The 15,381-nt window shown below is 49.9% G+C and overlaps 1 protein-coding gene across 4 annotated transcripts in view; it reads left to right on the top strand.

Moving 5' to 3' along the window:
- Positions 1-15,381, top strand: part of NDRG4 (NDRG family member 4) — a 91,556-nt gene that overhangs the window by 28,060 nt on the left and 48,115 nt on the right. The window lies entirely within an intron of this gene.

The raw sequence follows: 15,381 nt of genomic DNA, 5'->3' as shown, positions 1-15,381 counted from the left end.
TTGCTGTCTTCTGGTGGAGGGAATTGGAACTGCTACACTGTGTGACATTGGCCCTATATTGCTAACCTCAAATGGAGATCCTCCATTAGCTCAAGTGGTAGAGACTGAGCAGGTTTAGCCCCACTGTCAGTGACATTGCAAGGGGCGGTAGCATGTGGTATAGTGACAGCCATGATGTTGTGGCTGGCTTTGGATTTGTTAAAATAGTTCAGCTTTATATCGCCCATCTTGATATTCTAGTTACTACACCCACCTCTGTGGTGTATCCTGGCAGCTAGTTAATGGCACTGCTACGGTTGGGCTGGAAGTTGAAAGAGAATACGCTATTGGAGTATAGAATATCCAGACCCGCAATAAAATCACCCGCCCCAATGCAATTAAGTGCCGGGGGCCAAATTCAGCCCTGGTGTAAGAGCATAACTGGTGCTGTCAGCGTTGCCCCTGATGGTCGCACTGGAATGGAGAGTGGCATCTGTGGGGTTTATGGGCCCTGTGGGGGACACATTGGCACATTTTCCCTGTCTCCTTTCCTCTTTCATAAGGCAGCATGGGAGGCTGAATCTTATTAAATATCATTTTCTTTTATACCAAAACAAATCAAGGAAATCTCTCCTCCTGCCTATGCCTCCCCAGTCCCCCGGCTTCTCCTGGCACATATGCTCTCTCGTGGTGGGAGAGGTGGAATCAGCAGGCTGGCCTTCTGGAAAACCGACTCCTCCCAGGAGTATGGGTGGAATAGGAGCTGAGGCTGAGGAGTTCACAGCTACTTCAGTCTCTGCCTCCTCCAGCAGGAGGTGCTGTGGAATGATGCAGGAATGCTGGGTCTGGTGGGGGAGCGTTACTCCAATGCCTCGCGTCTCCCAGAAGGAGGCGCTCTGGGGAATGGCATAGCTGCAAGTTCTAGGGTTGTCAACTTCTATTGGCACAAAACCGAACACCCTAGCCCCGCCCCTTCGAGGCCCCACCCCCCGCTCACTACATTCCCCCTCCCTCGGTGGCTTGCTCTCCCTCACCCTCACTCACTTTCACTGGCCTGGGTGTGGGAGGGGGTGTGGGCTCCAGGATGGGGCCAGAAATGAGGTGTTCAGGGTGTGGGAGGGGGCTCCAGGTTGGGGCAGAGAGTTGAGGTGGGGAGGGGGAGAGGGCTCTGGGCTGGGGGTGTTGGCTCTGGGAATGGGCTGGGTATGAGGGGTTTGGAGTGCAGGAGGGGGCTCCAGGCTGGCAGGTGGGGCTGAGGGATTTGGGAGGGGGTTGCAGGTTGAAGCAGGAGGTTGGGGGGTGTGGAGGGGGAGAGGGCTCTGGCCTGGGGGATGCTGGCTCTGGGGTGGGGCTGGGGATGAGGGGTTTGGGGTACAGGAGGGGGCTCCAGGCTGGCGCGTGGGGCCGGGGATGAGGGGTTCAGGGTATGGGAGGGGGCTCTGGGCTGGGGCAGGGGGTTGAGTTGCTCGGGGTATGGGCTCTGGGGTGCAGGAGAGGGCTCTGGGTTTGGGGGGGCTCAGGGCTGGGGGAGGAGGCTGGGCTCTTGGTTGGGGCGTGGGCTTACCTTGGGCAGCTCCCGGTCAGCGGCGCAGTGGGGGGCTAAGGCAGGCTGTCTGCCTGTCCTGGCGCACCGCACTGCACCCCGGAAGCGGACAGCAAGTCTGGTTCCTGGGTGGGGGGACAGGGCAGGAGGCTCCATGGCACATGCTGCTCTCACCTGCAGGCACTGCCCCCCTCCAGCTCCCATTGGCTGGTTCCTGGCCAATGGGAGTGCTGAGCCGGTGCTTGGGGTGAGGATAGCACATGCTGCAGAGCCTCCTTCCCCTCCGCCTAGGAGCTGGACCTGCTGACCACTTCCAGGGCTCAGTGCGGTGCCCCAGGACAGGCCGCCGTACCACTGTTAACGGCCCAGTCAGCAGTGCTGATCCGAGCTGCCAGGGTCCCTATTCGACCGGGTGTTCCTGACGAAAACCGGACACCTGGTCACCCTAGCCAGTTCCCTTTTCCTAGTCTCTGGAGCATTGGCTGGTGTGGCACCAGCGTTGGCCTGAAGTGTGAGCCACACACGCAACTGCTTGGCGGGGGTCTCTGCCTCTCAGAGGCTCTCAAGCTGGCCCAGTTTCTCCCTTCTTCAGTGAGAGCCCCCCCGCCTGCCCACATCTCTCAGGACTTGCTGTAGGGGAGGGGTTCTCAAACTGGAGGTCGGGACCCCTTCATCAACGATTTAGATGTTGGCATAGAAAGTACGGTTATGAAGTTAGCAGACGATACCAAACTGGGAGGGATTGCAACTGCTTTGGAGGACAGGGTCAGAATTCAAAATGATCTGGACAAATTGGAGAAATGGTCTGAGGTAAACAGGATGAAGTTCAATAAAGATAAATGCAAAGTGCTCCACTTAGGAAGGAACAATCAGTTTCACACATACAGAATGGGAAGAGACTGTCTAGGAAGGAGTATGGCAGAAAGAGATCTTGGGGACATAGTGGACCACAAGCTTAATATGAGTCAACAGTGTGATACTGTTGCAAAAAAAGCAAATGTGATTCTGGGATGCATTAACAGGAGTGTTGTAAACAAGACGCGAGAAGTCATTCTTCCGCTCTACTCTGCGCTGGTTAGGCCTCAACTGGAGTATTGTGTCCAGTTCTGGGCACCGCATTTCAAGAAAGATGTGGAGAAATTGGAGAGGGTCCAGAGAAGAGCAACAAGAATGATTAAAGGTCTTGAGAACATGACCTACAAAGGAAGGCTGAAGGAATTGGGTTTGTTTAGTTTGGAAAAGAGAAGGCTGAGATGGGACATGATAGCAGTTTTCAGGTATCTAAAAGGGTGTCATCAGGAGGAGGGAGAAAACTTGTTCACTTTAGCCTCCAATGATAGAACAAGAAGCAATGGGCTTAACCTGCAGCAAGGGAGATTTAGGTTGGACATTAGGAAAAAGTTCCTAACTGTCAGGGTAGTTAAACATTGGAATAGATTGCCTAGGGAAGTTGTGGAATCTCCATCTCTGGAGATATTTAAGAGTAGGTTAGATAAATGTCTATTAGGGATGGTCTAGACAGTATTTGGTCCTGCCGTGAGGGCAGGGGACTGGACTCGATGACCTCTCAAGGTTCCTTCCAGTCCTAGAGTCTATGAGTCTGTTATTACATGGGGGGGTTGCGAGCGGTCAACCTCCACCCCAAACCCTACTTTGCCTCCAGCATTTATAATGGTGTTAAATATACAAAAAAGTGTTTTTCATTTATAAGGGGGGTCGCAGTCAGAGGCTTCCTGTGTGAAAGGGGTCACCAGTGCAAAAATTTGAGAACCGCTGCGTGCCTGCAGGAGCCCTGGCTGTGGGGCACTCCCAGGAACTCCCACCAGGAGTCGCTGTGGGGCAGGTGTTAATCGGCTGAAGGGGACTTGGGGGAGGCTGTTAAAACTAGTGGTTTCCTCCAAAAAAAATCAAGCTGAGTTTCAGAAAAAGCTGCTGTTTCCATGGTGACAGTCGCCTGGGCAACTCCACCCTGGGTTTTGTGCAAAGCCTGCAAATCGCCCTTCTCCTTTGAGGGCTTTCGGCCCTAGGAAGCTGCTGCTTTGCTTTTGCTCAGAGACCCAGGCACCCCTCCTTGTGCTGCAGAGAGATTTCCGTGCAGCTCTCTTACAGAGACCACAAAGAACAAGCCCGTTTCCTCCAGCCCGTGTCTCAGCACGGTACTGCGTGGAGAGCTATTATCGAATTGTGTTAGGCTGTCTGTGTCCTGCTGAGTCTGGCATGCTGAAGAGCAGCTCTCCACGCTAATAACATCCACGTAGCTAAACAGAACTGGAGCATGCAAAGGAATGACTGTGGAGTGGCGTATGTGTGAATCTCATTATAAAACATATGCTAACAGCTCTGTGATCTCTGTAGGACCTGTCACTCTGTTGCCCAAGTTGCTTCTGTGCCTCAGTTTCCCCATATGTAAAACGAGGATAATGATATTGACCTCTTTCTAAAAGTGCTTTGAGATCTATTGATGAGACTGGCTGTATAGAAGAGCAGTGTATTATCAATGGAGTCACATGCTGACTGTGCTCAGGGAACTTGGATCTTTCTGATGGAGAAAGAGACAGTATCAGGGCTATGACACACACATCAGATTCTGGCAGCAGTGTGTCTCACTCCTGCCCCAATTCCAGTTCATTACTTTCTACCTCTGTCACCTCTCATCTGACAATGCCAAAGTTGTACAAACATAGGAATGAATTACTTCTCACATTCGCCCCCCCCCCAGCCACTCTGTGCTGCTTAATTAGCCCAAGGTCACGCAGCATGGGTGCCGGAGCTAGGGAAAGAACCTAGGACTCCTGATCCCCATTCTGAACCTTGTTTGTTTAGAGTGAGGTCCAGAACCATAGATTGTGACTGTTGGGTGACTGACAGTTTCCACCCTCCCAGCAAGACACTGAAGAGCAATACCATGATGGCTGCAGAGTGCGGTGATACCAAGTTAACAGGCACAGAGTGTGGGGATGCATTTAGTGCTGACTGGCTGTGGGTCCTGGCTTCAAACCCTGCTGCAGGGGCAACCATTTTAAAATGTGTTTATTTACTATATCAAGGGGAAGAACAGGGCTGTGGTTGATGTACAGAACTCCTGGTGTCCGTTCCCAGCTCTGTCACTGCCTCAATGGGTGACCTTGGCCAACTTGCCTCAGTTTCCCAATTTGTAAGATGAGGATGATTCTTGCCTGCCCCGCAGCCATGTTCTGAGGGTGGTAGAGAGATCAGAGCTTCTCAATACAAGGGCGAGGGGCTAACTGGGTTATTTGATGCTGCAGAGTTTAAAGTCCTGAGACGTCACGTTTTTGGCATTCTGCAAAGATGAACTGTGAATGTAGCCGTGTGTGTGTGTGTTTACACACGTATTGAGCATGCATGCAGCAGGATCTCTGCACTGCACTATCTTGTTAGAACTTAAGGCCAAATTTTGCTCTCACCAGTTGTACACCTGTGAAATTGTGACTTCAGGGGTGACTCTCACCTGTGTCTGTCAGATCTAAAGCTGACTGCTGGGGCCTGACCATGCTCGCACTGAACTCCGCAGGAGTGGGATTGGCCTTGCTAGGCGATGCTAGGGAAGCAGGATGTGATTATAACTTGCTTTCTAAACCAGCTTTGTTTCTACTCTTCAAAGGCTCCTGTCCTCTGCATGAACTCAGCCCGGGACATGGTTTAATAATAAGCCCTCTGGTCCTCTAGAAGCAAAAAACCCTGCCACTCTTCTGACCTAGGGAACTGGGTGCTCCTTGCCCCTGACACACACAGTTAGGAAAAGTAGCTGCTGGTGTTGTCTTTCCAAATCCAGTTCCCATGAATCCATCACAGCAGTGCCACTCCCTGATCCCAGAGCAGCATTTCTCAATGAGCTGCCCGTGGACTGGTGCTGGTCCCTGAGATCTCCCCGGCACAGTTTAGGAAGGCAGCAATCCGGTCCTTGGTATCCACAAGGCTGAGGAAACAATGTCCTAGAGGCTAGTGACACAGCTTCTGTTGGCTTTAACAGAGACCGGGCTGGCTCCAGTGTTTTCAGGGTTAAACCCGGTTAAAACTTGTTTTCAACCCTGTGAGCCATTCTTTCAGTTTGGACCACACCGAAGTGCTTGTCTACATGGGGAAATTGACCCAAATAGCTGTTCTGAAGTAGCTCCCTGTATAGACGCTCTTATAAACACTTTGGAAGTAGATTAAGCTGAACCACACTATTCTGGAATAAGAGTGTCCGTCCGTGGAGTTATCCTGAATGCCTACAGTACTTTCGGTTCAGAGCGTTGCTGATTCCAGATTAATGCAGCCTAGCCCCAGATTCAGCATCTTTGTGAAAAGCTGCTTTTCCCTCTGGTCTGACTCAGGTTGCTGCGCAGCTTTCTACCCTTATGTGTAGATCGAGAATATGCCGACACAGCTAGACCATGGCATAAAGCAGCAGGATGCAGCAGGCATCCAATAGCAACTAGCTTAGATTCTCCCCACCTGTTTATTCTTTTTAGCAGCATGTCTAAAGCTGAAACATGTTGGAAAACCACAGAGGTGACTTTTTCTGTCGCCATCCCTGTCCCTCAAATTAGCATTTGTGTTTTCTTCACCTTCTGTTTAGAACCCTCTTCACATACCACCAGCCCCACCCCACACTCAGATGACCGCCCCTTCTCCATAGCCTGGGGTACCACCCCCTGCTGCTTAGAACACCCAACAGCTGGGTTGCTGAACTGTCTCTGGGTAGGGGGCTGGCTGCTGCCGCATCGACCATGAGTTGGGAAGCATTGCAGGGGGACTGATGTCAGGAGTTGACAGTGTTGCTGTCATGGTATAATTCCCCACTCTGAACCTTATCGTCCAGTAGATGGGGTACCAGCATGAATTCCTCTAAGCTCAATTACCAGCTTAGTACTTGTAGCGCTGCCACCAACCAGGAATTCCAGTGCCTGGTACACTCTGGTCCCCCCAAAACCTGGCCCGGGGACCCCCAAGACCCAGTCCCTCTGGATCTTAACACAAGGAAAGTAAACCCTTTCCCTCACCGTTGCCTCTCCCAGGCTTCCCCTCCCTGGGTTACCCTGGAAGATCACTGTGATTCAAACTCCTTGAATCTTAAAACAGAGAGGAAAATTCACCTTCCCCCCTCCTTCTCTCTCCCCCTCCCAGACTCTCCTTGAGAGATAAAGTAATCCTAACACAGAGAGAAATTAACCTTTCTCTCCTCCTTCCCTTCTTTTTTCCCACCAATTCCCTGGTGGATCCAGACCCAGTCCCCTGGGGTCTCACCAGAATAAAAAAACAATCAGGTTCTTAAACAAGAAAAGCTTTTAATTAAAGAAAAAAAAAAACAGTAAAAATTATCTTTGTAAATTTAAGATGGAATATGTTACAGGGTCTTTCAGCTATAGACACTGGGAATACCCTCCCAGCCTAAGTATACAAGTACAAATTAAAATCCTTTCAGCAAAATACAAATTTGAACTCCTTCCAGCCAAATACACATTTGCAAATAAAGAAAACAAACATAAGCCTAACTCGCCTTATCTACCTAGTACTTACTATTCTGAGTACATAAGAGCCTGTATCAGAGAGACTGGAGAGAAAGCTGGTTGCACATCTGGTCATTCTCAGAACCCAGAGAGGAGAACAACCAAAATCTAACAGCACATGCAAAAACTTCCCTCCCTCAAGATCTGAAAGTATCCTGTCCCCTGATTAGTCCTCTGGTCTGGTGACAACCAGGCTCACTGATCTCGTTAAACCTTTCCAGGCAAAGGAGATATGAAGCACTTCTGTTCTATTAACTCTTACTTATCTGTTTATGACAGTTGCTCTGCATGATCATTTGCTGTCCACACTTGTAACACCCCTTAGAGTCAGGCTGCAGGTGTAACCCGCTGGTGTGTGCGTGTCAGGTCCGCCTCTGCACCTGATCCGCAGGGGAGGTGAGTCTGCTACAGCCCCCTTATGGAGAGCTGGCTCTGGAGTTCAGGCTATGGCAGCTCATGTGTTAAACTCTGGAGGTCCCCAGTTCAGTCCGTGGTGTGTTGGCCAACATGGTGGCCATCACGCAAGTGCCTTGAGGCAGAGAATGGGTCTGTCTCCTTGTGCTGTATAGTGCTTTCCCTGTCTTGGATGCTGTGAACAATCACTAATGGCAGTTAACCAGCAGGGGGCACTCAACACTCTGATCCTGGGGCCTGTGTGGGACGAAGTGGGGACACTGGCGGAGGAAGGTGGACTAGGGTGATGGGCTGAGGCCGGATGAGGAGAGATGGAATCAGCATGTCCATTACTCAGCAGTGCTGTCCTCCCATCCTGGGCTCATTGCTAAGGTCCCTTCCATGCAGGCAAGCGCTCTCTGGGCCTGATTAGCCTCTCACTGACGCTGGTGTAAATCAGGAGCAAGTTCACTAAGGCACTAGTTTCACCAGAGTGAGAGGAGAATCTACCCCTGTTTCGCTTTGCCCTCGAGCAGGGGGCTGTAGTCCAGATTTCCTGAGTGCAGGCCCTTCTGTCTGGGGAATCGGGCGCTGCAGGGAATGAGATACGGTGCATAGAGCATTAATCAGCTGCGTCACATCATCCTCAGGAGAGTGACTGAATAACAAGGCAGTGACCTCGGAGGCTTTCAGGGATAGCAGCTCCCTGTGCCCCAGGAATGCAGGAAACAAGTTCTTCCTCCAGGAGTGGCATGGCTCTGCGTGCAGGAGTATCCTCTCCCATAGATCTCGAGGGTGAGTCAGTCTGGCACCAGCTGCCATTGCACTGAAATCCGTGCTCCAGCGTGAGGTTCCTGGACGTGAGCTGCTGCTCCTGGGGGGAGGGTTTCTGCTGGGTGTTCTGCTTTCTCTGAGAATTAGCACAAATGGGAAGGAGCGGCCGTGTCACCCGGAGAGCTGTGAAACTGACAATGATTGCACTGCCTGTGATCGCTGGGTGCAATGCAGCAGCAGCCTGCTGCAGTTAGCACTGTCCTGTCCCAGGACCTGGCTAATATATTGGACTCTAGATCAGTCCATCAGCAGCTGTCGCTCTGTCCTCACGTGTACGGTGGTGGTTAAAGAGGAGGAGTTTCACATGCTCAGCAATCAGCCTGACGTGACCAAACGAGTCCCAATTCTGAGCCCATTCTCCTGCCCTCCAGAAGTGGATGGACCAGGTGTTGGCCATAACATAGCACAAGGGCAGTGACCCGCTGAAATGCATGAGCAAGAGTTCTTGCAGCCTGACACAAGGAACTGGTGGGACCTTCTTGTGGCACGGTATGGTAGTCTCAGTTCCTCTTCAGCCCCAGGTTAAGCTCCAGGGATTTTACGTGTGCATGCACATAGAGAAACTGATTGTAGTACTTTCTATTCCGGGAGGATATTACACAGCAAATGCTAAAACTAAACTTTTTCACATCTATTGGACTGGATAACTTAAAACTCTTGGGCGCCAAAGCTTTAGCCGAGGAGCTCTCTGTGACACTGATATTGATATTCAGCAGTGCTTGGAGTGCAGGGACTATCCCAGAGGACTGAAAAAAAACTAGGTGTGTCCAATATATGAAAAGGGCAATTGGGATAACCTAGTTAACTATAAGTTAGTTAGCTTGACTTTGATCCCTAGGAAAATCATGGGAACTCTGATATGGGATGCAATCAGTAAAAAATTAAAAGAGGGCAGCATAATTAATATCAGCATGGTCATATGGGAAATAGGTCTTATCAAATAAACTGGATATGTTTTGCTGAAAATACAGGCTTGGTTGACAGAGGTAACTGTGATGTAATCTGCTTAGACTTCCTTAAGGCATTTGACTTTGTACCACATGACATTCTGAATGAAAAATTAGCAGTATACAAAATCAGTGCAGCATGTACTAAATGGATTAAAACCTGGCTACTTGAGAGAACTGAGAGTGATGGTAAATGGAGAATCCTCATCCGGTGGGGACGTTGCTAAAGGCGTCCCATAGGGATCTGTTCCTTGCCCAGTGCTATTCAATATCTTGATCCATGATGTGTAGGAAGACATAAAATCATTTACGGTAAAGTTTGCAGTTGTAACTGCTGGCAATATACTATTCATAGCTCTTGGAGAAAAAGCAAAGCACGAGGCCTCTCCTTTAGGCAGACTGGCATTCTGGGAATATTAGCAGTGTAAGGCAGGGAGCTGAGCAGTCTTAAAACCCCCAGTCAGGAGGGAAGGAGATGAGGGTCTCCAGCCAGGAGAGGGAATGGCTGGGACGCAGAAGCCTTAATTGGAGGGGGAATACAGATGCTGTTACCATGAAACTGTGATAGCCTCAGCCAGCTAGTTTGCCTAAAGGCCAGCACCTGTGCTTTGTTTTCTCTCTCCACAGTCAGTGAATTGCCAGCAATGACAGTTACCACACAGCTCCTTCTAAGCAAGTACCTTTAGTCTTAGGGTAAAAGCATTACAGAGAAAACCTATAGGAACATATATTGAGTATACAAGTATGCTTAAAGCTCATTGGAGGTCACTCTTATAGGACCCTTGTCAACCAAAGTCTTTCCAACTCTTCCGCCAGGGTTGGGGGCTCCCTTTGGACAGAAGGTCTGTCCATTTGCTGGATCAGCATTGCCGTGTACCAGGACCTGTCTCAGTACATGCTCATCCTTTTATACCAAAAAGCCATTTCTTTGTCTCCTCATCTCTGGAAAACCAGCTTGAACCAGTCTCTGCAAACCACTCTAGGGAGCGGTACCTCTCTAGGGTTGTTCAGTCTCAATTATTCACCTTCATCACTCGCTACTGTTTTTAGTGCCTGGAAGAGCTGTCGTAATCCCCTTCCCCCATGGAGTAGAACATAATCCTTCATAACCCATTCATAGAGCTAATGCAGCATGGACCCCAAATAGATTGCGTGCAGTTGCAATAGCTGTTGCAGGTCCCACTTGTAAGAGGAGGGGCTGGATTTTGGAAAGTGGTGACTCTGAATAGGACTTGGGAGTCAGGGTTGATCACCAACTGAACATGGACCCACAGCAAAATGCGGTGGCTAAAAGAGCAATTCCAATCTTCGGATATACAAATAGGGGAATATCAAGTAGAAGAACAGACAGGGGTATTGCCACTGTGTATGGCATCAGTGAGGCCGTTAACAGAATGAAGTATCCAGGTCTGGGGTCCACACTTTGAAAGCGATATTGACCGACTGGGACAGAGTTCCAATACCAGTATGGAAAACCAGCCTTACAGTGAGAGTCTTAAACTGAATTCACTGAGCTTCTTTTAACAAAGAGAAAGGGAGGAGGTGATTAGATCACAGTCTGCAGGTACCTTCCTGTGGAGAAGATTTCTGACAGCAGAGATGGGTCTTTTAATCTACCAGTAAAAGATGGAACAAGATCCAATGGTTGGAAACTGAAGCTAGACAAATTCAGACCAGAAACAAGGTGCAAATTTGTACTCGTGAGGGTGATCTTAGCATATGCGCAACATGCCTCAGGTGGCATGTGACCAGGATTCCTCATCCAGTTGGGTCTGCTGGTTGGATCATTAGCTCCCCAGGCCTGGGACTGGCGGGGCATGCAACGTGAACACTCATCCATGCCCCCCAGTGAGGTAATTAGCCATTGGAACACTACCCAGGGATGTAGTGGATTGTCCATCACTTGAAGCCTTTAAATCAAGTCTGGATTTCTTCCTAAAAGACCTGCTCTAGCTCAAACAGAAGCTCCGGGTATAATGCAGGAATTTCTGGGGGAGATCCTCTGACTTGTGTCGCAGAATCCTGCAAACGTAAGTTGAAAGGGACGTCGCCATCTAATCCATCCACTCATGCATGAAGACAGGCCCAGGGAAACCTATACCATCCCTGGCAGGCATCTGTCAAACTTGTTCTTAAACGCCACCAGTAACTGGGATTCCACACTCTTTCCAGGTAACCGGTTCTGGCGCTTAACTGTCATTACTGTTTAAAAAGTTTTTCCTGAGATCTAACCTGAATCTCCCTCGTTGCAGACTCAGCCTCTTGTCTTTTCCTCGGTTTAGGTGGAGAACAAGTCATCACTGTCCTCCTTATAACCACCTTGTACATATTTGAAGATGGTTATCAAGTGTCCTCCTCACCCTCTTCTCCTCTGGACTAAAACTGGATTCTCTCCAGTTTGTTCACATCTTTCCTAAAGTGTGGTGCTGAAAACTGGACACACTACTCCAGCCGCAACCTCACCAGTGCTGGGTAGAGTGGAACGATTATCTTCTGTGTCTTACATACCTCACTCCTGTTAATACATCCCAGAAAGATATTCGCCTCCAGGAGTTCTCAGAGATGATTAATGATTCAGAGGTTGCTTCAGCTAGTCTCTTAAGTACTCTAGAGTCAATTTCATCAGGCCCTGCCAGCTTGAATAGATCGAACGTATCTAAGTTCTTTCCCTATTCTGGCCTGAGACCCTTCTCCCTGGTTAATATTAATTGTGTTAAAACTATCTTTTTAGTGGAGACGGAAGGGAAAAGGCCTTCTTCTGCAGTAGGTAAGACTAGATGATTACAACGGTACTTTCTGTTCTGAACCTCTATGAATTTATAATTAAAGCCGAGTTGAGTTTTGCAGCCTCTGTGTTAGCATGGATGCTACACTGGGTCCTCTCCAACCTTCCAGCGTTGGCTCTTCGAAGACAGAATCCATTTTCTGAGTTAAAATTTGAGTTAAAATTAATTTAAATGATCCAGCTAAGAAATAAAATATGCAGTAAACCCTGGGCAGTACCTAGGAGCCATGGGATGTGCAAGTTAGAAATTCTTTGGGGGTATCTATTGTCCCCTAAACAGCTGCAGCCAGTAAAAGGATGGTTAATCAAAAATCAACCCCTCACCCCTTTGGCCTTCCTCGTTGTCATTAGGTTACAGACCACAGCCACTCATGGCCTCTTTTAAGCCAGCAGAGGAAGAACTCAGGCTCTCCTGCCCCAAAAGCATAGGTCTTTACCCCTTCAGATAAGGTGAATCGCCAGTGAGTGTTAGTAGTATGGGGGCTGTAACACAAGTACTGCCGTTCCAATACCATCCAGGAGAGGGCAGTGGCACCAAAACACTTGCCTGTTCATTACCAACTGCTTAATCTTGATTCTGTTCTGGAATGGGAGATCCATATATTTTTAGCCAAGGAAACTGGGCTGTGGATGAGTGGGGAAGACTGGCTGGAGTAGGACGTTGGAACATAGCTCACATGTGTCTCCTCGGGTTGTGCTTGGAGGCCAGGAGTCAGATTTTTGGCACTAGCGCTTGGAGGTTGGTGGTGTGAATCCCAGCACTGGTGCTGTGGGGTGTGGATCCTTCTGCACTGAGAGGCCAGCTCCAGCAGTGCACCCGCCTCACAGGGTCCTGAGCCTGGAAGTCTGCACAGCAATGAAACAGCCCCGCAGCCGAGCCCTGTGAGGCTAAGTCGGCTGGCACAGGACAGCTATGGGTTTTCCTTCGCTGTGTAGACACACCCAGAGGGGCTGAGTGTCGCAGAGCAAATCAGTGGCCAACTGGAGCAGCTCCCATGAGTTCCTGACTCTAGTCCTGTGCTCAGTCCACTAGGATCACATGTCTTCCCCACTCAGTCCAACCAGCTCCTTCCCTCATGGAAAAGTCCTGTAGAATTTAATAGGAATGAAATCAGTAGGGCCATATAGAAATGCAGTAGGATTCTGTAGATAGTCCTCTGAAAAACTATGGCGTCAACTTAGGGAATGAGCCCCTTTCTTTAGGCTTTCTGAGCACCTTAGGGCAGGGACAGAATTCTCTTAGATGCTAAAGAATGGTCCAGAAATGTCAAGATTGGAAGAGCTTTGGGGCAGTCTTCTGTTCAGGGTGTGTTCAGCGCCTGGCACAATGGGTGTCTGGCCCATGAGTGCTTCCTAGATGCCAATGCAATACAAATGATAAATCCTCCTTGTACAGAAAAAGATAACTTTTCCCTTCAGTTCTATAGGACTTTCCTGTAAGTGTTCCACCTTCCTCTTGCATTCTCTGAGCCCTCCGAAGCCTTTGATCTTCCTTGGGCAGAAAGCTCTCAGGCCAGCAGTGTTTGCTGGGTTCTGTCAGGCCCCTTGCAGCTCTTGTGCCCTTGAGGGTGTTCTGGGAGTTGAAGGTGCCCCATAAAGCTTTCCCGAGGGCTGGTGAGCTTTGTCGCCAGCTGCCATGGAAGGATTTCAGCGGTGCTCACGGTCCCCAGTGGAAGGTGGAACCATGGGCCGCTGTGGGGCTTTGCTCTGAACCTGATCAAACCCAAATCCCTTCCCAGCCCTGCCTCAGGCAGTCCGCAGCAGCCTGTCGGTGGGGCCACTGTTCCACTCAGGACCATGGTCAGTAGAGGCCTGAACCTCCTGAGAGTCCTGTGGGGGATATTCCATGGTAACCGGGGTGGAGTCTCACTGCTGAGCCTTCCTGCACAGGTGTGGGGGGCCCTGGCACACCAGGATCTGCTGTGGGAGACTGGACGCACTGCTCTGCCTTCATACCTGCTCTCTGGGAGCAGGATAAATCCGTAGCTCTCGGCTTGCAGAAAACTTTACAGGGATCTGCCTAGAGGTCTCATCTTGCGTGAACAAATGGGGCAGAGGGGACAGATGGGGAGAGGCAGCGGCATTAGTGGGATCAGCCTGCCAGCTGCGAGAGGGCACTGCCCTTTTAGCAAGGCAGGTGCTTTTGGCTCCTTGCTTCCCCTCCATGCTTCCTTGCCTTCATTCGTTTCCAGCTTGTCCTGGTTTTTCTTTCCCTTCTCTCCTGCTGTTTTACCCTTCACTCCTTTCCTCCATGGATTTTTCTGTCTCTCACTTCCTCTTGCTCCTCCTCCTTGGGATTATTTTTCCCGATTCCCTCCCCCCTCCGTTGTTTGGGTGGACCCTTCCACCTCCTCCTGTGCGCTTGCCTTTCTTCTGGCGCTGTTCCATGCCTGCTTGTCTCCTCCATTCCCCTGCTGCTGAGCCCTAAGCTCAGGGTGTGTCAGAAATGCAGCTGAACTAGTGGGTGGTTGATGCGAAATTCAAAGGCAAATTAGTGCCATAAATGCCTTGTTGCCAGGGTTCCGACTTATCTGGGAGTTAAACTGCTAAGGCAGCCCAGTGAGGGATCCAGATCTTGGCATGGGGGAATACGGGAGTGAGGATGTAGCCCCGGTGGCGGTCTCTGACCCTCTTATGAGGAGAGGCCATTGTGTTTCTCTTTCCATTACAAGGTGAAGCTGGGTTGACAGGAGTCGAAGGTGACCCCATGCCCAAGCACTGGCACAGAGCCAGGGTCCCCAAAGCCATGGAATCCCCCCACTGCCACCTTCCCAGGCAGTGATTTTACTGTGTGTTGCTACCCAGATGGCTGGGACTCAGGGGATGCTCCCCCTTCAGATCTATCTAGGTAGTGTCACTCCACACTTGGAGGGCAACAAATGCCTCCCAGATGTTTTGGAAAACTCCTGTTTTCTGAAGCACCAGAGTTGGGATCAGCCTGAGCCATGACAGGGGCAGCGTGAATAATAAATCATTTGGCCAGAACACCTCTAAAGGATACCCAATGAGAATTGGTTCTCGAAGTGATCGGTGGCCAATCACACAAGTCCTTTTCCACTGAGACCACTCCCCCAAACTGTTTGTTTGCTTTTAGCCCCACCCACAAAGCATTGTTGTCCTTAGCCATGATCCTAGTGATTTCAGTGGAAAAATTGAGAAAACTTTGAAAGCCTCCCCAAGCCAGGGAAGTTCCATTTATTTATGGCATTATGTTGTGGTTTGCCACATCTCTGTCTCTCTGCCTCTTGCTCTAGCACCAATGTCCTTGCAGCCGTACTGTCTTGGCCTGTGTTCTTGTTACCTAAGCTAAGCGAGTTTGTGGCTCATCAGCACTTGTGAGTTCTCCAGGGGAAAGGCAGGTCCTGCATGAAGTGGTGATATAGTATG

The sequence above is a fragment of the Gopherus evgoodei genome, chromosome 12, assembly GCF_007399415.2.
Source record: "Gopherus evgoodei ecotype Sinaloan lineage chromosome 12, rGopEvg1_v1.p, whole genome shotgun sequence".
NCBI lineage: Eukaryota > Metazoa > Chordata > Testudines > Testudinidae > Gopherus > Gopherus evgoodei.
The sequence above is the reverse complement of the archived record's forward strand: the minus strand, read 5'-3'. Positions and strand labels throughout refer to the sequence as shown.